Source organism: Eumetopias jubatus, unplaced genomic scaffold (assembly GCF_037043125.1).
Source record: "Eumetopias jubatus isolate StellerSeaLion01/CBP00866 unplaced genomic scaffold, mEumJub1_p1.0 scaffold_7, whole genome shotgun sequence".
NCBI lineage: Eukaryota > Metazoa > Chordata > Mammalia > Carnivora > Otariidae > Eumetopias > Eumetopias jubatus.
The window spans coordinates 48,585,808-48,611,503 of record NW_028274813.1 but is presented as its reverse complement, the minus strand read 5'-3'; the positions used below and the strand labels follow the sequence as shown (position 1 = coordinate 48,611,503).

Here is a 25,696-nt window from a genome sequence, read left to right as displayed (position 1 = left end):
GCACTAGAAGGTAAGGAAGCCAGGAAATTGCTTTGATGATGCCGTTGTGATATGCCAGTTATTAAGACTGAATCACATGTAATTCCAATATTCTACCACTTTTGACCTATAACATCATTAGATTCATTCACGTTTGAGGTGATGGTAGGATGTCCAAATGGAGAGGTCTGGTAAGTAAACGAAGATGGAGGACACAGATTTTCTGAGAGTAAAGTATTAGAGAAAAATGTGAGTATCTAGATAAAAGTAGGTACTTTCCATTCTGTATTTCCTGGATGATTTCATTTCCTTTCAAGGTTGAAGCTGTCACTTGCTAAAGGCTTTAACCCCCACATTTATTTCTAAGCTCCACACTCTTATATTCAACTGCTCACGGGACCTCTGCCTTCAGATATCCCAATGGACTCTTCCAACTCATGTCCAAATAGGTATCATTTTTCTTCTTTCCCTTTGCTTCATCTCTTCCACATTTGCCTCATATTTTTTGTTTCATTTAGTGATACCAACATCCAACTTGCTGACTATGCTAAACACTTTGAATCTGCCTTTAATCAGTCCTTCTCTTTGCCCCCTCTATCCTTTTGTTCATAGACCTGATCAATTCCGCCTGTTGAATCCATCCTTCCTCTCCATCTCCTCTCCATGGAAGTCAGGCTGCCATGACTTCTCTTCTGGATTATTCAAATGCCTTTACTTGCTTAGGTCTTTGCAGGAGAACATCCAAACTGGGACCATTTTAAGATACAAATATGACTGTGTCTCTTTCTTGCTTACCCCTTTTTACTGGTTTTCAGTACACAATGAATAAAATCAGAACTTATTACCAGGGCTTAGCAGGACCCTCCACAACACTCCCTTTAGCTCCAGCTTCCCTTCCTTACACCCACTTGAATCCCCCTAAGTTCCTCCATGCCAGACTTCTTGTCCTTTTCCAAAAGTGCTGTGCTGTGTCATAATTCCATGCCTTTGCACTTACTGTTCCCTTGGCCCCAAGTTGTCATGTCCATCTTTCAACATTTTGGTCGTCTTTTACTACTATCTCCTTCTGCAAAGACTCCTCAGATGTCAGTCACACCCTTCTTTTTTCTCCCATGGTAATGTGCACTAAGTGCTTATCACATTGTACTGTCCTTACTCAAGTGTTTTCCTCTGGCTCATGGACAATGTGGTATTGGAGGGTCCTGGTGTCTTGTCCTGGCTTAGAGTTGGTGCTCAAGCCATATTTGTGCAATGCACTGCCAGAATGTGGATAAGTTGTCCCCAGAAGAAAGACTGGGATGGGAGCAAAACTGATCCAAGGGGGCGCTCATAATTAGAGGATGGAGAAAAACAACAGGATCAATCAATGAGATTAGGCAAGAATCATTCACTTAGCGTGTTAGAGGATACCGTACTGGGTGTAAGGAAGTATGCTAGTGATGTATGTGTTTTGGGTGAGCTTTGTCTCCCAGTTACATCCAGTCCAGATATCTAAAGCCAAACTTTTCTCTGATACTTTGATTTGTAGTTTCTGAACAGCCCGTACAAGTACTGTCATATTTTCTTAAAGGTACTCAACCTATAGGTTTTTGTACTGAAGTACAAATTAATTTTAATTTGGTGAGGAGGCATACAAGGGGAAAATCCCTGACTCTAAAAATCCCAGGGGTAAGTTCCTTCCTAGACACTTGTCAAGTTGATAGTCCCTTTGTCACGTTTTGAAATTCTACACTTTCTAGGATTGTTATTGTCTATGCTCACCATTGGTCTCTTGACTACACTCAGCTCCCAGAGAGTGAAAGTGTCAATGGTGTCAATACACATTTCACCAGCTAGTTGCCCTCTTTTAACTTCACTAGTTTGGAATTCAGTAGCCTAATAGGTCAAGAGTGTGGGTTGTGGGACATCTTTGTCCCAGAAAAGGCCAAGTTAAGCCAGAACCATTCCAGTTTGTTTCCTCTCTGAGGTTTAGTTTTGACGGAGCACATACCAACCACCAAAGTCAGCAAAGAAAGAAAGATCAGTCAGTTGGGCTGGCTGAGGTGCCCCCTGACTGGGTCTGGGAGGGTATGGAGGGTGGAGAAAAGAACTGGGCTGATGATGGTGTGAGTCAGGCAGACTCTTTCCTAAATCAAATTTAAGCTGTGTCTGGGTGGCTCAGTTGGGTAAGTGTTGGACTCTTGGTTTTGGCTCAGGTTTTGATCTTGGGGTCATGAGAGTGAGCCCCAGGTCAGGCTCCATGCTGAGTGTGGAGTCTGCTTGAGATTCTCTCCCTCTCCCTCCCCCTCTTCCCCTTTCTCACTCTTCCCCTCTCCCCATGAACTCTCTCTCTCTAAAAAAGAAATAAAATCTTAAAAAAAAATTAAGTCAATCAAACTTAAACTCCTGTTATGTCTACTTCCAGGTGAAAATCCTATTCTTCAAAGCAGGTGGACTTAGCCAAAGAAGAACCCTTGAGTGATGGAGAGGTAATACATAATAAAGAAATCCTTTAAATTGTAGATACCGCCTTGTCTGATTTTAAATATTAAAAAAAAAAAAACCCTCACAAACCACAGGTATTTTATTTTTTGTAAAGAGGCCTTTGTTTTGCTCACCATAGCCTATGCTCTGGGTTTAGCATCCCAGAAGGATAGTTTCTCTTTTTCTCTCTCTGTCACTATCCTCTATTGACTGCTAGAGCAGGCCAAATCCTGCTTATCTAGAGTTTATAATTTAATGAGGGAAGACAGTGAATAAGAAAATGAACAAATGGAAATTTTGGAAAAGTGAACTACTTCCATTGAATGGTCATGGGAAGCCCTTCAGAGGAACTGAGACCCAAACATGGAGGAGGAATCAGTCTTGGGAAGATCTGGGAGCAAAGTGTTTAATGAGAACACAGCAGGAATAAAGATCCTGAGTGGAGAGAAGAGCCAGTGTGTCCCTATTATGCAGCTTTGGGATTGGGTGAGAGGTCATTTTTATTACATTAAGGAAGTATCCATCTACTCCTATTTTAGTGAGAGTTTTTAATCAAAAGATGGTCTTGTATTTTTATCAAATCCTTTAATAGCATCTATAGATCTGACTATATATATGATTTTCCCCCCTAGATCTATTATGGAAGTTACATTAATAGATTTTCCTTTTTTAAAAAAAGATTGATCTATTTGAGGGGCGCCTAGGTGGCTCAGTCGGTTAAGCCTCTGCCTTTGCCTCAGGTCATGACCCCGGGGTCCTGGGATCAAGCCCCGTGTCAGGCTCCCTGCTCAGTGGAGAGCCTGCTTCTCCCTCTCACTCTGCCCCTTCCCCCGCTCGTGTGGGCTCTCTGTGTGTCAAATGGATAAATAAAATCTTTTAAAAATAAGAAAATAAAGATTTATCTATTTGAGAGAGCGAGCAAGCGAGAGAGAGTGCACACGAGCAGGCAGGAGTGGGGGGGGGGCAGGGTAGGAGAGGGTGAGAAGTAGTAGACTCTCATGACCCTGAGATCATGACCTGAGCCAAAATCAAGAGTCGGGCCCAACTGACTATGGCACCCAGGTGCCCCACATAAAGAGATTTTCTAACATTAAGACAAACCGACATTCCTAGAAGAAACCTAATGGTGTGTCATTATTTTAATGTGCTGTTGGATTCTGTTTGCTGACAGTCAATATAGGCTTTCTGGCATTGATGATCATTAGTGCTATTGGTCTGTAGTGGTTTTTTTGGTGCTATCTTTATCATATTTTTGTGTCAGTGTTGTAGTCATTAGTATTATTACAAAATAACACTACTACTAATATTATTATAAGTTAATTATTAATTATATTTAATATAAATAATTATAATCATCAATTAACATACAAGGCAATACTGTTAATAGTAATATTACAAAGAATTTACTTTGTAAATTATTATTGTTATTTTTTAAAGACTTTATTTATTTATTTAATTGACAGAGAGAGAGACAGTGAGAGAGGGAACACAAGCATGGGGAGTGGGAGAGGGAGAAGCAGGCTTCCCGCTGAGCAGGGAGCCCGATACGGGGCTCGATCCCAGGACCCTGGAACCATGATCTGAGCCGAAGGCAGTCGCCTAACCAACTGAGCCACCCAGGTGCCCCTACTTTGTAAATTATAAACAATTAATAATTTCCTTCATTTTCTACACAAAGGAGCAGTTTAAATAGCATCATAAATGTCTTTGACAATTTGATATTGTAGTTCTCAACCTTGACTGCATGCTGGAATCACCTGGGAAGCTTAAAAGTTACAGATACCTCCCAGAGATGCTAATTTCTAAAACAAATTTTTTTAAAGATTTTATTTATTTATTTGAGAGAGAGAGAGGTAGCAAGAGAGACCACAAGCAGGGGGAGAGGGAGAAGCAGGCTCCCCGCGGAGCAGGTCGCAAGCCGGACCCTGGGATCATGACCTGAGCCCAAGGCAGACACTTAATCCACTGAGCCACCCAGGCGCTCCCCAGAGATGCTAATTTAATTGGTTGGGGGACAGCCTGGAATCCCAGATGTTTCAAAAGCTTCCCAGGTGATTATAATGTGCAGCCACCATCGAGAGCCATTGGTTTAGTAGAACTCCCAGTGAGACCATCTGGGGTGTGTGCTTTTTGAGTGGGAGAGCTGTTTGACCACTTTTTCTGTTTCTTCTCTATAGTTGATCTGCTTAAATTTTCTGTCTCTTCTTGGGAAGTTTAGTTAAATTATTCTTCCTTAGATAAGGATTTGTATCATTAAGATTTTTCAAATTTCTTTGGAAGATTGAGAAAAGTCAACTTTTGTGAATGTTTTAATTTCTTCTGTATCGTGACTATTTTTCCTTATGTTTCATTTATTTTGTATGTTTAAGAGTTCTCTCTTTTTTCCCCCCTTGATTTGTTAGATAAGATTTTATTTGCCCTTTTGTTTTGTTTTGTTTTTGGATTGGTGGGGTGTCTTGGCTTTGTCACACACATTTAAAGACTGAATGTTGGGACATTCTTTGTTAAAAATGACTTGCAGTATTAAGTGTGCCTGCTTTAAGTAGTACTGGTAGCAAGGTCTCTTCCTCGGTGTCTGTGTACTGTATGAACACAAAGGGAAGAGCCTCTGGGGCTGCAGCTTGGGACCTCCAGATGCCCTCGTAAATAGCAACGGGGGTGTGTTTTACCTGCCGACACCGGGTCTGTTGACTCCTAGCTGACTTAGCACAGTTTGTGGAGGAGACATTTGTCAGGGTTATTAACACAATCACAGATGTTGAAGCTTTTGGAAGCTCTCCTGGTTTCCTAAAAAGTGATACACCTTTTCAGGAGGGTAGAGTTTTGCCTTTTTCTTGTGGGTGTTGCTCAGTAATTCTCAAGATCCAATAGACGTAAGGACACTCGTATTCTTACCATCTTGGCTGTCTCTAACAGCATAGCTTGACTTTTTGCAGATGAACGTGGGATTTCACGATCAACATTTTTTTTAAACCCCTTGATCATGTAATCTGGGCAACAAACTGGAATGACGGATGCCTTTCGGAAAATAAAATGTAATCGCGTGGAAAAAAAAAAAGCACCAGCTCTGGGGATTTATTTCTATTTTTTCTTCTGTTTTTAAATTGATTAATTTCTTTTATCTTTATTGCTTTATTTTGTTTTCCTTAGAAAAGAAACAAACAAGGATAAATAAACCTAACATATTCAGTTGTCAGAGCTTGAAGTTTTCATTTTTTCTTTCCTTTTTATGTAGACATAACTGTTACCTAAGGCTATGAGCCTCTCTGGGACCCCTGTTTTAGTTGTACCCCTAAGGTCTGATTTGGAGTGTTTCCTTGCTGTTATAGTTCAGATATTTTTTGATCTAAGAGTTGTCTATTAAGGATGGTTGATACAGGGTGCCTGGTTGGTTTAATCAGAAGAGTGTGAGACTCTTGATCTTGCTGGGATCTCGAGTTTGAGTCCTGTTTTAGGGATAGAGATTACTTAAATAAACTTTAAAAAGGATAGTTGATATTATTCTGAATCCTCTATTTCTTTAGCTGATGTTTATTAATTCTCTACTAGGAACAATGATGAGATTATTTTATTTCCTCTTTATCTCCCTTCCCTTTCTTTTACCACATAATTTTAGTGATATTATCTATTGTCCATATCATATCATTATAAAAAAATTGTGTTGTCTTTTTTTTGTAACTTAATTATGCTTATATTCTCATTAATTAATTTCTCAGTTTAAAGAAAACTTTTGGCCCCAGGTATAAAAAATAGAGAAATCAGAATTCTTTAACTTCCTACCTTTTCTTCATTCCTCTCTCAACTTTCTTATTCAAATTGTTTTCACTTTGTCAGAGGTCACAGCATTTGCACTTGGTTCTGGAACTGTAATTCCCATTTTTGTTTTAGCTCAAGTCCAACAATTAAATAGATTCAATGCTCATAGGCAGCTCCCTGCTGTTAGGTTTTCCATTTGTCTTGGTTGACTGAAATTTGCCCTCTGATAGTTTCTTCAGAAAGAGCTCATGGGAACAATATTCCCTGAGTGTTTGCATGTTCAAAGTTGCTGATTGCCTTTAGAAGTGAATGACAGTTTGGAGCATGTGTTTTCTTTCTGGGAGATAGTGCTTCTACTCTCTAACAGTGAATGTCATCGTGGAGAAATCTGAGGCTAGGGGTGCCTGGGGGGCTCAGTCATTAAGCGTCTGCCTTCGCCTCAGGTCATGATACTGGAGTCCTGGGATCGAGCCCCGCATCGGGCTTTCTGCTCTGCGGGAAGCCTGCTTCTCCCTCTCCCACTCCCCCTGCTTGTGTTCCCTCTTTCGCTGTGTCTCTCTCTGTCAAATAAAGAAATAAAATCTTTAAAAAAAAAAAAGAGAAATCCGAGGCTAATCTGATTTTTCACCTTTATAAATGACTTGATGCCTCCCTCCCCCCACCCTTCCACTATGGCTGCCCAAAGCATCTTTATTTATTTTTTTAAAGATTTTATTTATTTATTTGAGAGAGAAAGAATGAGAGATAGAGAGCACGAGAGGGAAGAGGGTCAGAGGGAGAAGCAGACTCCCTGCCGAGCAGGGAGCCCGATGCGGGACTCGATCCCAGGACTCCAGGATCATGACCCGAGCCGCAGGCGGTCACCTAACCAACTGAGCCACCCAGGCGCCCCCAAAGCATCTTTATTTTAAAGTAATCTTTTGGGGCGCCTGGGTGACTCAGTTGTGAAGCATCTGCCTTCGGCTCAGGTCATGATCTCAGGGTCCTGGGATCGTGCCCCGCATCGGGCTCCCTGCTCAGCAGGGAGTCTGCTTCTCCCAGTCCCTCTGCCTCTCCCCCTGCTCTCTCTCTCTATCAAATAAGTAAATAAAATCTTAAAAAATAAATAAATAAAAACAATCTTTTATCTTCAAAGTCCAGTAAACCGTCTACGACTATAGCGAATCGAAATTTTTGTGCCATACCCTTTCAACCTGTAGGTTCAAGTTGCCTTTTACTCCAGGAAAGTTTTTTGAAGTATATCTTTAAATGTCTGTTCTCTTCCATTATTCATGCTGTTCTCTCCAGGTACTCTTGCTTTTGTGTTTATGAATTTCTCCCTGGACACTTTTGTCTGTATTTACATTTCATTTTGTACCTTTTCCTCATTTCTGAGCCCTATGTTCCATACTGTGTCTTTTTTGTTTTCGTAAAGATTTTATTTTTAAGTAATCTCTACACCCAATGTGGGGCTTGAACTCACATCCCCGAGATCAAGTGTCACGCGTCCCATGGACTGAGCCGGCTGGGCGCCCCCATACTGTATCTTTTTACCCTTGTCCTGTGGCCAGTTCTGCATACATCTCTACCATGGTTTTCTTTTTTCTTTTTCTTTCCCTTCTTTTCTCTGTCAGCTTATGTTTCCTCTCCTTTAGTCATCAAACCCCCACTTCTCTGAATTGTTGTTTCTTTGTTTTGTGTCTTTTCTCTGGAAACAATGGCTTTGTTACATTTTTTAAACATGTAAGACAAAATGTGTGTTCAATATTTTCATCTGCTCTGAGGTAATATTTTCATGGTGACTCTTCATCTGCATTTGTTTTTCTGTTTGTTTTTCATTTTTGTCTTTATGTCTTTGTTGGTTCCTTTGTTATTCCTCATCTCTGAATGAGGAGAGTTTTTCCTAGATTAACTGTATTTATAGGACATTTGTGAAGGGGCCAAGGACACCTTCTACATCGGTGAAAACTTTTCTTTTGACCCAGGATTTGGCATGTGAGACATCTTAGCCTTTTCTTCTCCCCAGCCAATGAAGAGAAGCCGCTACAGAGCTTTTCAGTGTAGTCTCTCTTCTCTCCTCATGAACCTAGGACTTGCTGTGAATATGGCTTATTTGTGGGATTCTACTTTAGTCCCACCTCCTCTGCTGCTCAGAACCAAACCTGGTCCAGGGAAACTCATGCTACCAGCCTATCCAGCTAGCCTGGCTCCCGTCTGTATTAGACAGCTAGGGCCGCCATAACAAAGTACCACAGACAGGGGGACTTCAAACAGAAATATATTCTCTAACCATTCTGGAGGCCAGGTGTTGGTAGGGTTGGTTCCTTCTAGAGGCTCTGAGGGAGAATCTGTTCCATGCCTCCATCCTAGCTCCTGGTGGCTGCTGACAGCCCTGGTGTGCCTTGTCTGGTAAATAAATGCACCCCTGCGATCTCTGTCTCCAGCTTCACGTGGCCTTCTATCTCCCGTGTCCAGATTTCTGTCTTCTCAGGAAGACAATAGTCATCTGATTAGGCCTCACCCTGATCCAGGATGACTGCATTTTATCTCGATTCCATCTGCAAACTCCATTTCCAAACAAGGTCACACTCAGAAGTACTAGAGGTTAAGACTTCAACACATTTTTTGAGGGGACACAATTCTCATAATACCACCTCACATTGTTGTACAAACGGAACTATTGATTTTCACCTCAGCATATGCATCTTAGGAGATATGTAGCCTTGCGTGCCCTCTCGGCTCCTTTCTATGCCTCTGCTCAAATTCCACTGCTTTTGGTATTCCTTCTATATTGTGGTTAAGAACCTCACCTGTTCTAAATTTTTTTATTAAAGATGGGATTTTTATTCCTTTCCTTTGTTTTTTGTTGGGTGGTTTCTGAGCGATGACAGAAATGCCAATTTTATGTGACGTCTTCAAACTGGAAATGCCTTGGGTGGCCCTCATTCTTTAGGGGTCCGTGACACATTGAATTGAACAAAAAAGGAATGTACACTATTTTTAGTACTCATTTCATCAAAATAGCCTTTTAGTCTCAGTCTAGCATGCCAATTCTACCGTTGCCTCATAGATAAGAATTAACAATATTTACTTATGTCAAGACTTAAAAATATTTCATAAGTATCATATTGAGCTGATATGCAATTGTAATTATTTTTTACTTTTATATAACAGTGTTACACTTCCTTAATTATATGATAGCTAATTAGAAAGCTAATATTTATTTTTCTTAGTGGGTAAAAAGTCAGTACTGTATCTTTAGAACTATATAGTGTTGAAAGTTTTTTTTTACGGTTTAAGTTATTTTTACTCCAGTTGAACCTTTCTAAAAATAAACATTTTAAGAAGTCTAAAACAGTTCTGTCAACTTAAGGGATTCATTTCCAGGAATAGCCATTCACTTCTTATACATAGAATACTTTAAAGATTCTTAGCTCCAAAATATTCCTGGAATCTGATTTATTGAGATTTATTCTTGTAATAGTTTCTACTAAGTCTACTAAATACTTGATTCCATTAAATGCTAATAACAGGCCTGACTTTTCGAGTCTCTCCAAACTTGTCAATTTTGAATTATTACCACTTCAGCTTCGTGTGATTCTTCTGAATGGCAGAGTCAGCAGTTACATTCTGCTAAGTAATGGAGGCACTCGACATACAGAACTGCTCAGAATTATAGAACACAAAGTAGCTCATTTTAACCATTTGTCTGCTCCGGACTAGGAGAGGTATCATGTAGTTACACAAGTGATTTTTACCAGAGTTGGCAGGTGGGGAAAAAGTTTGCTTTTTGAATAACAACACTCCTGGCCTGCCATTAACCCAATCACATGAGAACCAATGTAGCACAGTGTTTAAGGATGTAGACTTGGAGCCCCACTGCCAGGGTTCAGATCTTGGCTCTAAAAGCTGTGTGAACTTGGGAAAGTTTCTTAACCTTTCTGTGCCTCCGTTTCTTCACCTGTAAAATGAAGGTTGGTGTTGGATTACAGGGGTTAACATAAGTAAAGCGCTTTGAACTGTGCCTGGCCCACCTTGAGCACTGTATGAATGCTAGCTATCGAGATAAGCATTAGTTATTGTCTTCATTTACTCCCTGGACCCACAGCTGGACCAGGAGAGTAGTGGCTACTGACTAACTACACTGACAATCACTAGCCTAGTGATTACTAGGTGTTCAGAAACCACTGTTGAAACAAGTCACTGACTGGAGGAGTTGTGTGTGAAGGAGAGACACCAAGCTTGAGCCCTCAGCTCAGTATCTGCCAGACAGGAAGTTGCATTCAAGAGGTAAAGCACCTCAAATCTCCAAGAACAATGTCTGGTATATGGGTGCCATGACAGCTGTACCTTATAGCTGTCAGGGGAATCTGAGGAGTTAATGACCCTGTTTCAGAGTGGAAATGTTTAAGGCCCTCATTCCAACCCCAGAGAAAGAAGGGTGAGGTCCTGAACACCAAGGAACGAATAGTTTCTAATGGAAAGAAATCAACTCCTGACTCTGAAAGCATAGAAAAATTGCTAGCCCAGGAAATAAGCAACCAGATAAGATGAAAGAGATTAAGTAGTAAGATTAAGTTACTCTATCTGCTCTGTTCTGTGAATATTTTAACTCTTGTGAGTAAAACCTTTCCCTTTTAGTTTCAAGAACTTATGAATTTTTAACAATTAGAGTTGCAGACAAGGTGTTTGGCTTCTGCTTCCATCTGTGCGGAGAAGGCTGAGGTGTGGTGGTCATGACTATCCATCTCGTCTATATCCCCAGCCCCTCCCACAGACCGCACCTCATGGCTCCTCAGGAGATACTTCAGTTTTCTTGTGGGAGGACAAAGACCTGCAAAGCTATGTTGGTGCAGGTAATAGGAGGCCTGGGGATCAGATGGAAAATAAGAGCCCTGTTTAATATGTCGGGTGATGCTGTGAGAAGAACAAAGGTTTTGGAGTTACAGACTGAGCTTCCAATCCAGGCTCCAGGATTTACAAGCTGGTGATTTCAGGCAAGTTATTTAACCCTTAAAAAAAAAAAAAGATTTTATTCATTTATGTATTCTTAAGCAAGCTCTACACCCAATGTGGAGCTTGAACTCACCACCCTGAGATCAAGAATCGCGTGCTCTACCGACTGATCCAGCCAGGTGCCCCTCAAGTTACTTAACCCTTTTGAATCACATTTTCCCCATCTGTAAAATGGGGTTAATATTATCCTCTGAGGCTATGGTAAGGATGAAAGATAATCTCTGTAAAATGATAGGTACAAAGTAGGCCCTCAACCAATGGTAGCTTTCCTCATTAACTGAAGACAGAAGCATCTGACCTGATTGTATTTAAGCCAGCTTCGGATTTCCTGTATCCAGCAGTGAGGTGAAAACTAGAAATATGTTTGTTTGTTTGTTTTTTTAAATATACATAGAGATTCTATTCACGATCTCTATGCATTATAGAATAATGGAAGTTCTACATTTTGAGAAAATTATCCATTATAACAAATGATTAGCAATATGGCCACTTGCTCACAATGAAACAAATGAATTTTGATGTTAGCCGAGTAGTGGCATAAAGTAAGATTTAGACTCTTGTGGGCGGAAACTATCTTCTTCAGGGTTCCCGGAAACAGCTGCTCTGGTGTGGGGTACACAGGAAGTGCTGAAAAATGCTTAAGTATTTTATCAAAGTTCACTTTATACATATTTATGCACACATACATTTTTATAACTCCTTTCTGTACCTGTGAGAAGGAATCTTATGAGAAAAAAATAGTCAAGCAAAGATTTTCCACGGATGGCTAAGGCTGGGCTTGAACACTGATTCATCCTTTCTCATTGTCAAGAACTCCTGGTACTGTACAAAACCAGCAAAGCTGGATAGGCAAAGAGATGGGAAGGAAGTAAACAATGTGAGCTGTGGTTCTATTAGCTCCTGGACTTCAAGTAAGTTTTGATTTAGCAAATATATTACTTTTACAATTTTAAACCCTGATTTTTCCCCCCCAGTCATGGACATAAGCTCATGGATATGTCCCTACGCCCCCACCCCAATACATATACCCCTTTTTACAGCTGCATTCTTGGCTATGCTAAAGCTGAATCAAACATTAAGTATAGAACTAAGGACTGAATGAAAGTGTTCTTGCTTTATTGTTCTCTTGAGATTTAAGTACTGATGTGCCATGTCTAAAGCAGTTTGGTTCTTCTGTATACAAGCTGAGCTTAGAAACCCTCATTTTGTCCATAATCTTAAATTTTGATGTCGATCGAGGATTCCAGAAAATATTATCATACAGTAGATTAGGATTTTTAAAATCAAAGTTATGTGAGCACATAGTATAAAGTTAAGTCATCTTTTGTGCCAGTTATCTATTGCTGCGTAACAAATGACCCTAAAAATTCAATGGCTTAAGACAATGATAAACTGTTATTATCTCATTATCTGTGGGCCAAGAATTTGGGACAAGCTCAGTTCTGGTGGTTCTGGGGTCTCTCAGGGCCTTTCACGAGGTTGTAGTCAAGGTGTTGGCCATGGCTGCAGACATCTGAAGGCTTGTCTGGGGCTGGAGGACCTACTTCCAAAGTGGCTCATTCTCATGGCTGGCGAGCTGGTGCTGGATGTTGGCAGGAAGGCTCAGTTCCTCCCCATGTGGACTTCTCCATAGGGCTGCTTGCGTATCTTCACACATGACAACTGGCCTCCCTCAGATGAACTGAGCAGGGTGGAAGCTGCAAAGTCTTTTATGATCTAGCCCCAGAAGTCACATTTCACACGATGGTCTGTTGATTACACAAGTCAGACCTATTCACTGTGGAAGGGGACAACACCAGACAAGAATATTCAGAATTCAAGGTGATCCGAGGGTCACCTTGGAGACTGGCTCCCAGAGTTCTGCAAAGTTTGATACATGCATTTACAAATCTCTCATACCTGTGGAGTAGAGGTGGGGCTGATGGAGGGGGCATTGGGTGGGGGGAGATTTCTTTCTCTCCTGAGATAATACTTTTTTTTTTATTTTTACTTATTTTAGAGAGATAGAGAGAGTACAAGCAAGCAGGGGGAGGGGCAGAGGGAGAAGGAGAGAAACCCAGGCTGACTCCACACAGGGCTCAGAGCCTGATTTGGGGCTCATTCCCATGACCCTAAGATCATGACCTGAGCCAAAAACAAGAGTCAGATGCTCAACCAACAGAGCCATCCAGGCGCCCCTGAGATAATAATTTGTAGTTTTTAGCTGATTTTTTTGGTATGCTTATTTTTTTTAAATATTTTATTTATTTATTTGACAGAGAGAGACACAGTGAGAGAGGGAACACAAGCAGAGGGAGTGGGAGAGGGAGAAGCAGGCTCCCTGCTGAGCAGAGAACCCGATGTGGGGCTCGATCCCAGGACCCCGAAGGCAGTCGCCTAACGACTGAGCCACCCAGGTGCCCCTGGTATGCTTATTTTTGATAGAGATGTTCTCTCTTCACTTTTTTCACCACCTGCCCCACTCCGTGTACTTATTTCTAAGATGCTCTCTCTACTCTTCTCATTCACATTCTAGTCTACTGGGATTTGCAGGCTGGGGCGCCTGGGTGGCTCAGTTGGTTAAGCAACTGCCTTAGGCTCAGGTCATGATCCTGGAGTCACAGGATCGCAGGATCGAGTCCCACATCGGGCTCCCTGCTCATTGGAGAGCTTCTTCCTCTGACCCTCTCCCCTCTCATGTGCACTCTCTCTCTCTCTCTCATTGTCTCTCTCTCAAATAAATAAATAAAATCTTAAAGAAAAATAAAAGTATGGGGTGCTGATGAAGGGACTGAGGTGCCCTTCTCTGAATAAAACATTTAAATTTCAGGGAATGATTTCTGTGGAATGATATTTAACCCAAAACATGCACAACTTGGACTCATGCTTAAAATAAAGATGTACAACTCGTTCATCACAGAAAGAAATAGAATTCATTATCTATGTGATAATGACAATTGAGTGTCAAGCACTCAGGTGACACATTATGAAGTTAGATTTATTAGATGTGATTCCTGGCCTCAAGGCCACCACCTACGGAAGAGCCAAGAGGAATTTAGATGTCTGTAAAGACAGTTTGATGACTGCATATTCATTAAAAGTATACCTACTTAGTCCCCATATAAACTTTTTAGTAGATTGACACTTGCCAACTCTATGGGTCCCTGTGCTGCCTCCAGTGCCCTGGAGGACCCACTTCCTGGGAAGATACCACCCTGCAGAGTCCCCAGAAGGAGAGCTCCTTACTCTGAGGACTCCTTCTAAGTCTACCAGTTATCGATCACCACTTCCTAGGATCAGCTTCCACCTCACAGTCACTTCTAAGTTTTTATTCTTTTAGAATTGCTGTGGACCAGGAAGCAAAAGAACCAAGTGGTATTTGATTTAAGTCTAAAAATGGGTATTAGTACTATTAATACAATGGAACACTTAAGGCTGCCCAGGCAGTCTTAAATGAAGGCAGTCCCTGGGACCACCCAGGATCCGGCTGTAGGGTTGGAGGGAGTCCAGGGCTGGGTAGGTCAGAGTAGCAGAGCTGTGAGCTAACCCAGGACAAACTCTGAGCTGCTGGTTCTGAGTTACTTGTGCAGAGGAACGGCAAAGGGAGCCTCACTGGGGGCATTTCCAAGAGGGCACATGCCTGGTCCTGAGGGTGTGGGTGAGGGAAAGAGATGGTAAGAAGGGCCTTTGCACTCAGTCCAGGCAGCTGCTTCGGCTTACCAGCTGTGTGCCCTTGAGCAGATGATTTAACCTCTTGAAGTCTTAATACCACTTCTTCAAAATGGGAGATAAAAGTACCAGGCATGTAAGGTTGTTGTAAGAATCAATGAAAAATGCATGTAAGGTGCTTAGCATACTGCCTGGCATATAATAAGTTTTCAAATTTTAGCATTTATTTAAGAACACATACATACACCTTGGAGCCTCCCTGCATTTCCCCCGGGGAGCCCATTTTTAATAGGTAGGACTTTTAAAATGAGGATCCTCTTTTTTTTTTTTCTTTTCCAATAATTAAAACTTCTTGGTTAAAGAGCAGTGTTACAGCAAGAATAGGTCTTATGGAATAGCAGGTAGGATGTGATTATGGGATGAAAGTTATCCACATGTGCATACATTGAAGACTCTAGGTCTTTGGAAGGTATGGGTTAATATAGGAAGGGTCCCTTTAAGAGTTAGGTTTTTGACCTGAGGGCTGGAGGGGAGAATATGGAAAATTTTAGACAAAGACTACAAAAAGAAGGAAGATAATCATCTAAATAAGTTAGGCAGAAGGGGATGAAGTTAGGTGTTCATTAGCAGGGAAGCTTTCAGGGAAAGAACCACATCCTGTGTAGCTTAAGCAAAAGTAGGGGTTGGTTAGATTAGCTCACGGAAGTGAAATCCAGGCTAATCTTGCTTGGCTCCAGGCAGGGCTGGATCCAGGGCTCAAATGGTGTGGAATGGGAGGGCCCCTACTGCTACCTGGTAGACAGATTCTCTCCAAGTGGTGAGCAGGATTCACATTATTTAAGCTCAGTGACTCAGGAGAAAGCCTTTTCTGAGAACCCAGATTTCAAAGAGGTCTCTGGCTTGACGTGGGTCACTGATCCAATTCTCTCCCAGGCGCTGTGGTCCCGGAGCAATTGGGGTACACTGGGGAAGTCAGCTGACTGAACCACATGGATGGGTTCACCACCACCAAGAGGAGTTTTGCTCCCAGCAGACAGGGCAAATGATGCGGGGTAGGCAACAGGAACACAGCCAGCCACAGTGGGTAGCGCCGGGCCTCACCTCCCACACCATCTGCCATCGCCTCATGGGCATCCATACCTTCTGTTTCAGCTTGACACCAGCCCCCTGAGCCAACAGGATCCCCTGAGGTGATTGTGGAGTCATGTGATCACATGAGTTCCTGGAAACCCCATCTTACAGCAGTCAGTTGTCAAGAGGACTGAATGTAGACAGTTCCTTTGTTCCAAGGGATTTGGCGCTATGACAGAATTCATTGAGTCCAAGGTCAGCGGAGTGAAGAGTGGAGTGACGGTATTTCTCAGGCAGTATTAAATGAATGCAGCCACCAGGACATTTGGGATCTGGCTGTAGGTTGGATGGAGTCTAATGCTGGGGAGGTCACAGTGGAAGAGCTGTGACTTATCCCAGCTAACATGCTGACCTGCTATATTGAGTTACTTGTACAGCTTCGTTTCCAGTGTCCTTCCCATGTGCCATATGTGGTCTTCAGTTCAACAGAATATTATTCTTTCTCCCTAGTAGAGAAATCTCATGCACACTTTTAGAGAATTGTTTATTTCCAGTAGGAATCAGCACCCATCCTGTGCTTGCAGTGGATGCTTAGAAGACTTCTGGGTGAGGAGGCACATGGGGCTAGGGCACGCACCAGTGGCAAGAACAAGCACAGATTACTAGAATGCTTTAGAAAGCCTTTTCTGCTTCAGATAAGTGGCTAATTAAATTTGGGGTTGGCTATTGGAAGAGTGCCAATTATGGAAACGAGCATCTGTTGATCACACTTTGCTTTCAGGCGTTTGGCTCCTTACTAGAGTGCTGTTGGAGAGAGAGCAGGGAACCGCTGTTAGAACCACGAGAGGAAAACATGGTAGGAGGAGTGATTCATCATATTTACTTTCAGGCGTTCGTCTTGTAACAAGATTAATTCAGTAGGACTCAACTTCCAGAGAAAAATGGACCGTTTATTGTTTTAGATTCAGGCTTAGGCACAGCAGGTGGATTTTCCAAATTGCCTCATCTGACATTTCCTAGAAATATAAGCTAACATTATTCCATTTTTTGGCAACTGCAAAGTTCTATTTGAACATTCTACAAGTCAGTTGGCAGGGCTGGGAATTTCGAGCACTTAACTATCACTCTTGAGCTCGAGCTTGATTTTTGTCAAGTGATTTTTAACCATGAGACATTCTTTTTTTAGATCTGGAAATCATCTCAGAAAATGTAAGTCATTTGCCAAAGGTCACTGAATAATATACAGATTAGAGCTGGGAACTGATGAATATTGATTGGAATCCAGTTCTCTTATATCTAGAGTCACTTGTGGCAAGTGACTGCGTAATTTGTGATATATGTAACTGTTCAGCACATGGAATCAATGCAGATTTTTGACATGTGTCTTCTCCTGGCTTTTCCCCCCGGTACTTCAAGGCCTTGCTTATTGTGATGTCTGCTCTTACCAGAAGTGAGAATGGAAAGCTGTAAATCATATGTACTCTTCCTCTAGAAGCAAACTTTCCTGCTGTGTTGGGCAGACCCAACAGGCAAATCCACTTTGCCAGCAGTAATACCACCATTCAGGTAACGATGTCTTTTGATCTCTTCAAATGCAAATGGTAGGCCTAAGCAAATTAAATCCAAGCAAGTACGATCAGCTAATGACTTCTTCAATGTTAGACATGTCTGGTCTTCACCAGTTGTCTCCAAGATATCACTTCAATTCACTATTTTAATATATTTTTCTACTCCTTTGGGGTTTCTCTATTCAATAATCCTTTAGGTTATTCTCGATTGTGTTTGCTTGTTTGTTTTATGGGTGCCAAAGATTCCCCCCATATTACTCTGCATTTTTGTGGTTATTTATGATAACTATAGTCTTTTCTTGTTTATAGATTTCTGATAATTGAAAATAACTCTTAGCTTGATGAGATACAGCCATTTGCTGGGGGTGGGGCTGGGGATGTAAGTTTGAGTTGATGAGTTTGGATTTAGACATGTTTATTTAGGTGCTTCCAGTACACCCGGCCAGATAGAGCCATTATGCACTTAGACACGGTTTGGAATTCAGAAGAGAGTTCAGGGCTAAAGATAGATCTTTGGAATAATCGGTTTATAAGTAAAATGGGAAACCATGAGAATAGATGTAAACATCCAAAGGGAAAAAAGGCCGGTGTTAAGGGCACTCAGGGGAGGTGTGAATGGCGAAGAGAGAGAGGCCAGTGTCTTCAAGGAGCCTGGCAGTGAGAAGGTGAGGAAGGAATGGAGCGGTTCTTCAGGATGGAGAGTGGTGATCCTTTCCTTTGGGAGGAGAGGAATGGGGGAACTAGTGGCAAGGGAGAAACTGAGGAGCGAAGAGAATGGGGCCTGTTGATGGCTTGAGGTTTCAGGATGGTGGGGACAGTATCAGGACGACGATGGTCGGGCTTGGAGGGGGAGCCCGCATTCCTGCAGCTGGAAGGCTGGACGTGAGTGAGACTGTGAGTTAGGAAGTAGAAAGTAGAGAAATTGAGAGAGTGATCTGTCTTGGTGCCCTTCCCCTTCTCAATGAGGCAGGAGGGGCACCTGCTGAGCATGAAAGGAGCACTGGTGGCATTTGCGAGCACCTTTTTTTTTTTTTTTAAGATTTTACTTATTTGACAGAGAGAGAGAGAGACAGCGAGAGAGGGAACACAGGCAGAGGGAGTGGGAGAGGGATAAGCAGGCTTCCCGCTGAGCAGGGAGCCTGATGTGGGGCTTGATCCCAGGACCTTGGGATCATGACCTGAGCCGAAGGCAGACGCTTAACAACTGAGCCACCCAGGCGCCCCGGGAGGATCTTTATGAATTAAAATATGACACACCTAGATTTTGCCACACTCACAGATGACACTTCCATTTTGGAACCTGAGTCATGTTTCACTTCTTTCTGAGAGCTAAAACATCACGATCAAGGGTCAATAACTTATACCAAAAGCCATGGAAGTATACAAAACTCCCATGGCTTGTAAAACTCAGCCTGGGAATTTCTGGCGAGCCCAGGGCTTGCCTTGAGATGCAACCTGGTGTAATACGGCAAATCTCTGCAGAGCTATGCAGATCTGAGATGTAAAGGTGGATGGCTGAGTAATTTATGCCTTCACTCACCCGATAAATTGACTCACTCTTTGAGAATGTTATATCTTCTTTGGAGATCGAGTAAAAACTCCTTGGGGTAGGGAGGTCCTCTGAGAAATGTTAGTACTCCTGAAGTAATAATAGGCTGGAAGGCCTTTTATTATAGATGAGTGTGACAGCTAAGAAACGGAAAGAAATAAATGTGAGTCATACAAAAGCCTCATTCTGTGACCTTCAGCCCTTGTCAATCATATTTAGGAAAATGTTGTGAAGAACTTCAATATTTTATATTTTATATAATACTTATAAATGCTATATACGTAAGCTTCACCTCTGATGAAAAATGAGACAATTGTGTCGTTTCACTTTCTTCCTCTGGTTTAACATTCTTGCTGCTGCATGAGGCAGAAGCTTCTTCTTTAGCAGAGTGATCAGCCATGAGGGAAGGGACCGGGAGGGGACATAGGGTGCTGCGGCTTATGGGAGCCCTTAGAATTTTAAAATTTGCTCCTTTCTCTTTGGGACTTCTTACTTTTGCCTCAGGTTTCCCATTTCGGAGCCTAACTTGGAGTCAGCCCAGAGCAGGCTCACCCCACGCATCCACACAACTCAGCAGAAGCATGCCTGTTCTTGTCCAGGCTTCACACAGCACCTCGGGGTTGGGTACAAAGTAGCTTTTCAAAACCTCAGGTACAGCCGTCAGAACCTGTTTCTTCCTGGCCAGTGGCCAAGGTCGAGGCCACTGGTGCTGTGGTTTCCGAGGTCCTGCTCACTGGCACAGTCAGTCACACACTGGCTGGGGCCAGGGCAGGGAGGCACAGCCTAGGGGGGACTTTGCCCTTGCTTTGGCCAAGCCAACAACACGAGAACCTTGAATACGGAGTGAACAAAGGGACAAAGTGAAAGAAAATTAAAACAAGAAGCATTGGAAAGATTTTGTCTTTAATTATCATTTCCAAACTTTTTCTTTTTTTCTTTCCTTATTTTTTGAAAGATTATTTATTTATTTGAGAGCAAGAGTGCGAGAACGTGAGTGGGCGGGGGCAGGGGCAGAGGGAGAGAGAATCTCAAGCAGGCTCCACGCCCAGCATGGAGACTACCTCAGGGCTCTATCTCACGACCCTGAGATCATGGCCTGAGCTGAAACCAAGAGTCGGATGCTTAACCGACTGAGCCACCCAGGTGCCCCCAAACTTTTTCTTTTTTAAAGAAAACCAGTTAATAAGCACTTATTGCATATCAATCATTGGTGGCTTATACGTACTTTCTAAGACTGCGTAACACCCACTGTGGCACAGCTGTAGGTTTGAACGTCCCCTTAGTCCTCATCTAATATTTCCCTTTTCAGAATATTTGTCTCCTCTGTCCTGTCCTAGATCCTGATGAACCTCTAGGAAAAAAAAAAAGAGATTCTTTTGTCAGACACAGATCCTGAGGTTTTTCCTCCAGTGCTGTCAGATGAAAGAGAGGACTCCTCTCCTGGCTCGACCCATAACGCCGGCTCTGTCTGCCCACCATGTCCGTTGCCAAAAGCTGGAGAAGCAGCGAGGAGCCATCACAGATATGGCAGTGATCTGTCCCCGGCCATTGTCATGATCCCTTGGACATCCTCCTCCTGGGCATGTGAATGGATTTGGAGATAGTTTGTGAGCATCTTTTTTTCCTGTTTTTATAAACTGCTCTCTGTTTTCTACTGAATCTTCAAACACAGCTTGGGTCTTACCATTGGCTGTTTCAAGGATAGTGTTTTCCTGCTTCTGGAGAACTTAAAAAACAGACCATACTTCTGTTTTTCTGAGAATTTAGTTCTTCTATATATAAGGAGATTAAAAACACTTTCTAAATCTGTAGTCCTTAAGTTTATCTTCCCTCTTCAGCTTCACCAGGAAGCCAACACGACCCATGTGCTTCAGGGTGGAGGTAAGAGGTGAGAGGTAAAGTGAAAAGATTGTTCTGAACTTCGGTGTCTGCCAAGCTTTTCAGTCCCTGAGCCTGGGGGACTGCTACAGTAATCTAAAATCAACAGAAGAAAGCCAGGGCCAAGTGCATGGCAGGAATCAGGGTCATGAGTTACAAACTGATCTGGGAGTGAAATTATGAGTCTACATAAAGCTTTCACAGGGCTTGATTCCAGGAAATAAAGGGAATACATTTCTAGGGTAGTTAATTTAAGGTTGGAGCTTTCAGAACTCTAACACCTTTTCGTTTTCCCTACGTGGGGGTTGGGAATGTGATGGGCACTCATCCACATTATTTTCTGCTCTGGAGGGAGTTCCCCACTGCATGTAGTATTGGGGAGGTGCAGTGGTCTGTGTTGTGTCAAGGGTGATCCCCCTCTCCCTAGCTCAGACATCCAGGGTATGGAGCAGGACCTAGGCTCAGCCGGTCAGCCCCTCCTCTCTGGGATTTTGAATATCAAGGGAGTGAAGCAAAAATTCAAGGATAGTCCAGAGGCCACTTGTGGTGACAATGTTATGCTGTGGACAGCAGTGGGCATGCACACTGTCCTGTGGCATGACCTTGGCTGTGGTCCTTACTGCTCATTCTCTCTTGACCTCCAGCCCATTTCCTGAACCTTGTTCTCCAGCCCTCCCGTCCCTCCTGTGAACTATTCAACATCCTTCCACTACATTCCAGCTTAGATAAAGTTAGGCAGGGCTTGCCTCTGTTGCCTGCAACCAAGAGTTAGATTAGGCAATCTGATGTTCCTGTCTTCAAATCCGAAGAGATGTTCCCTCTGCTCCTAGTTGGTCTCTGTTAAGAATGGTCTGGAAGTAAGCCTGCTAAACCCTTTCACTAAGAGCCCCTGTATGGAGAGATTTTAAGACAAACCTAGAGTCAAGGGTTTGGGATATGTTCCCAGAGTGGACACAGCTAACTTAATATAGAGAGAAATTTCATCAAGTATTGGCTCTAAATACTCAACTTTTGCAGGCGTGACTCCCAGGCCACAAATCTAGGTGGCAAAAGATACTGAGTTTTTTCATGGATTTAAATCACTGAATTTCAACTTGACATTTTCCTAAGCAGCAAGAAGGACATGTATTCCTAGGCAGAACTGACTTTCTCTAGAGCCCCTTCACCCCAAGGGTCATTTGGAAGCCCAGGGTCTCAGAGAGACCAGATATGGGGGGAAGCCCTGTGGCCATCAGTCACTGAATTGTACCGGTGACTGCTGAGACACCCATTGTCGTGGCCGGTGCAGTCCCTTCAGTCGTGCTGGTTGTTTTCTTCCCTGAGGCACTTGAAACATTGGGATCTTTGGCAAGGCTGCTGCCTAGGGTTCTGTCTCCTCAGGTGTGCCACGAAGCTGAGCCATTGAAGATTTGGTCACCTCGTTGGGGCACTAGTACGGAGATGGCTCTGGTCCCTGATGCTGGAGGAATGCATAGACCTCTGTCCCTCTCTCTCATCCCCCAGAATGTTTTATGTCTGATGAACATTCCACTTTCTTCAGGTTTCCCTTACGGAACCCCCAACCCCAATATATTAATCAACGGCTTAAGCTTTTGAAAACAAAAGGCAAGAAGGGACCATCTCACGGGCAACTTGTGTTTCTGCCCTGCCACAAACCTCCTTTGAGACAAGGAAGTACAGAACCCGATCTTCACTCAAATAGGACAAGTGAGAGGAACCACCACACGGTGTGGGAGGGGAATAAAAACACATTCATAGATTAAAAAAAAAGTCTGGCCAATAACATTTAAAATTAATAAGGGGAAAAATAATATAGAAGTGCTAGAATGCTATCAGCTGACAAATAGAAGGGTTAATTGGATTTGTATTTGGTGTCACTATCTTCTGTGATTTCTTAAAGTTTCATAAGAGATGCAATCTCATTCTGAGCTATTCTGGTATGAATAATGTCACTCCTTCCTTTCCCACCCCAACTTCTTAGTGTCAGGAATGAGGAGTGTTTCTTGTCTATATTCTGTAAACCAAGTCAGCAACTTGAGCTCTAATTAATACAGGACCTCCCCTCCAGCTGGAAGCAAATATTTGTGTTACAAATGAAATAGTGTGTAATACATAGTCGAGTTTCTTATTGAGTCCCTGTTCCTGCTTCTTTGAACAGAATCCACTTACGATAGGCTTTCCAATCTTGGGTAGTAAGATGGCTAAGGGGAAGTATCTCTGCTGGTATGAGAGCCTAGTGATTCACTGATACATTTAAAATAAGCATATATCAAAATTAATAACAGAAATATCTTATGATCCAATAATTCTATACTGCATATTTACCCAAAGAAAATGAAAACATTAATTTGAAAAGATATGTGCACCCTATGTTTATTGCAGCATTATTTACAATAGCCAAGATATGGAAGCAACCCAAGTGTCCAGCCATAGATGAATGGATAAGGAAAATGTGGCATGATGAAATATTACTCAGCCATAAAAAGAACGAGATCTTACCATTTGCAACAACATCGATGGACCTAGAGGGTATTATGCTAAGTGAAATAAGTCATATTGAGACAGACAAATACCATCTGATTTCACTCATATGTAGAATCTAAAAAAAAGAAACAAAACAAAATGGATAACGAAAAGCAGAATCAGGCCTATACATACAGAGAACAAATTGATGGCTGCCAAAGGGGAGGCAGGTGGGAGGATGGGCAAAATGGGTAAAATGGAGAGCGAGATACAGACTTCCAGTTACAGAATGAGTAGTTATAGAAACAAAGAGCACAGCATGGGGAATATAGTCGATGGTTCTGTAATAGCATTATATGGTGAAGGACCATGGCTACTCTGGTGGTGAAAGAGCGTAACGTATAGACAAATCAAATCACCACGCTGCACATCTGAAAATAATGTAACATTGTATATTAGCTGTCCTCAAAAAGTCATAAAAAATAAAATAAGCATATGCTAATTAAAAATTCATTGTAGATGCTGATTCCAAGAAGCGAAGAATCCACATTTGGGGGAATTTGCCGGTCTAGTTCACTCCATGCAGATGAAGGCTGGATTCTGGTAAAATTGGTATATCACTGGAAGAGGGAAGGTCGGATCTTCATAAACCCATAACCACTTTCTGATTATCATTTATCCAATAACAATATGTGTCAAGTGCCTGTTAGGGGACCTGAGCTGCTAGAGGGCAGGCTGTACAGTGGCGAACAAGCTGCGGAGTCCTAGCCCCCATAGAGCATGAGCGCCTGAGAGGGATGTAACAGATATGAGTGAGGAGTCATCCCAGCTGGAGCCGATCTCCCCCCTCTGATCTTCTAGAACTTACACTGCCTACATAATGAAGATATAGGAGTAACAAAGGCTTCCCTTGAAAATGTGCTACAGGCAGGTCATCGTTCTGCCTGCTCCCCACATAGTAACTCATTTACTCTTCACAGCACCCCTGTGAGGGGGCACTGTTTCCTCTACCCTTTTTACAGAAGAGGGAACTAAGACACAGAGAGGTTAAGAAACTCACCGGGGGTTTCAAAGCTATTAAGTGATGAGTTTGCTTCCTTGAAAGCCAGAAAAGTAAAAATTTTAACAAATTCTGTTTGGGGCAAAAATAAAATATTTAAACTTAAAATAATGTGAGTTTTCATACACCTATTTCTCAATTTTCAATATTTTCTCAACTACATTAATGTTCTGGGACAAAATTAACCGTTAAAAAATACACCAAAACATGTATTTGGGGTTGCACATTTTTTCTTTTGCTTCGAGCTCCGGTATGACTTGGCATAGCGTTTTGGAGGCTGTCTGTATTTAAACTTCTGCTATTTTGTGCATCATGAATTTTTAAAATATTGCATTAAAATATTATTTATCTTGATTACAGAGTTTTTTTTCTCTTGGCATCCTCTTAAATTCTGTGCCCCAGGTGAGTGCCTCACTCTCATCCTGGCCTTGAGTGGCAGAGCTGGGACTCAAACCAAGGCAATCTGGCTCCAGGTCTGTATTCTTGACCATTACACTACTCATGTCCTAGAATTGTTGATTTTTTTTTTTTTTTTTAGAGAAGCGGGGTGGAAGAGCAGAGGGAGAGGGAGAGAGAGAATCTTTTTTTTTTTTAAGATTTTATTTATTTATTTGAGAGAGAGAGAATGAGAGACAGAGAGCACGAGAGGGAAGAGGGTCACAGGGAGAAGCAGACTCCCTGCTGAGCAGGGAGCCCGATGCGGGACTCGATCCCGGGACTCCAGGATCATGACCTGAGCCGAAGGCAGTCGCTTAACCAACTGAGCCACCCAGGCGCCCGAGAGAGAGAATCTTAAGTAGGCTTCACGTCCAGTGCGGAGGCTGATGCGGGGCTCGATCCCACGACCCTGAGACCATGACCTGAGCTGAAATCAAGAGTCAGATGCTTAAACCACTGAGCCACCCAGGTGCCTCTAGAATTGTTGATATTTATATCTATGTCTATATATCATTGCCTTTTCCAATTAAACTAAAAAATAATGTCTTGAGGGCATAGACCATTTATTATGCTGCTTTCTTGTATCCCCAAAGCATCCAGCCTGATGTCTGTTTGGCACATAAGTGTGGTTGATAATGGTTGGCTAGAGGGAAACAAAAGAGACTTTTCTGGTGTGCTGAAATTTGCCATCATCACGAGCTATTTTGACCACAATTTGTAGTTTTGCTTTAATTTCCCTATTATATGTTGCATTTTAATTTTATGAAAACAATGAACTGAATAACCTATCTCCCATAAAAATGATGAATGAACATACATAAATGAAAA

At 42.3% G+C, this 25,696-nt stretch overlaps 1 long non-coding RNA gene across 1 annotated transcript; it reads left to right on the top strand.

Moving 5' to 3' along the window:
• On the top strand, window positions 1-25,696 carry LOC114207724 (uncharacterized). Its single transcript, XR_003608912.2, has 4 exons — window positions 1-428; window positions 2,384-2,447; window positions 17,329-17,478; window positions 20,367-25,696. It is a non-coding gene; the product is annotated as an uncharacterized LOC114207724 (long non-coding RNA).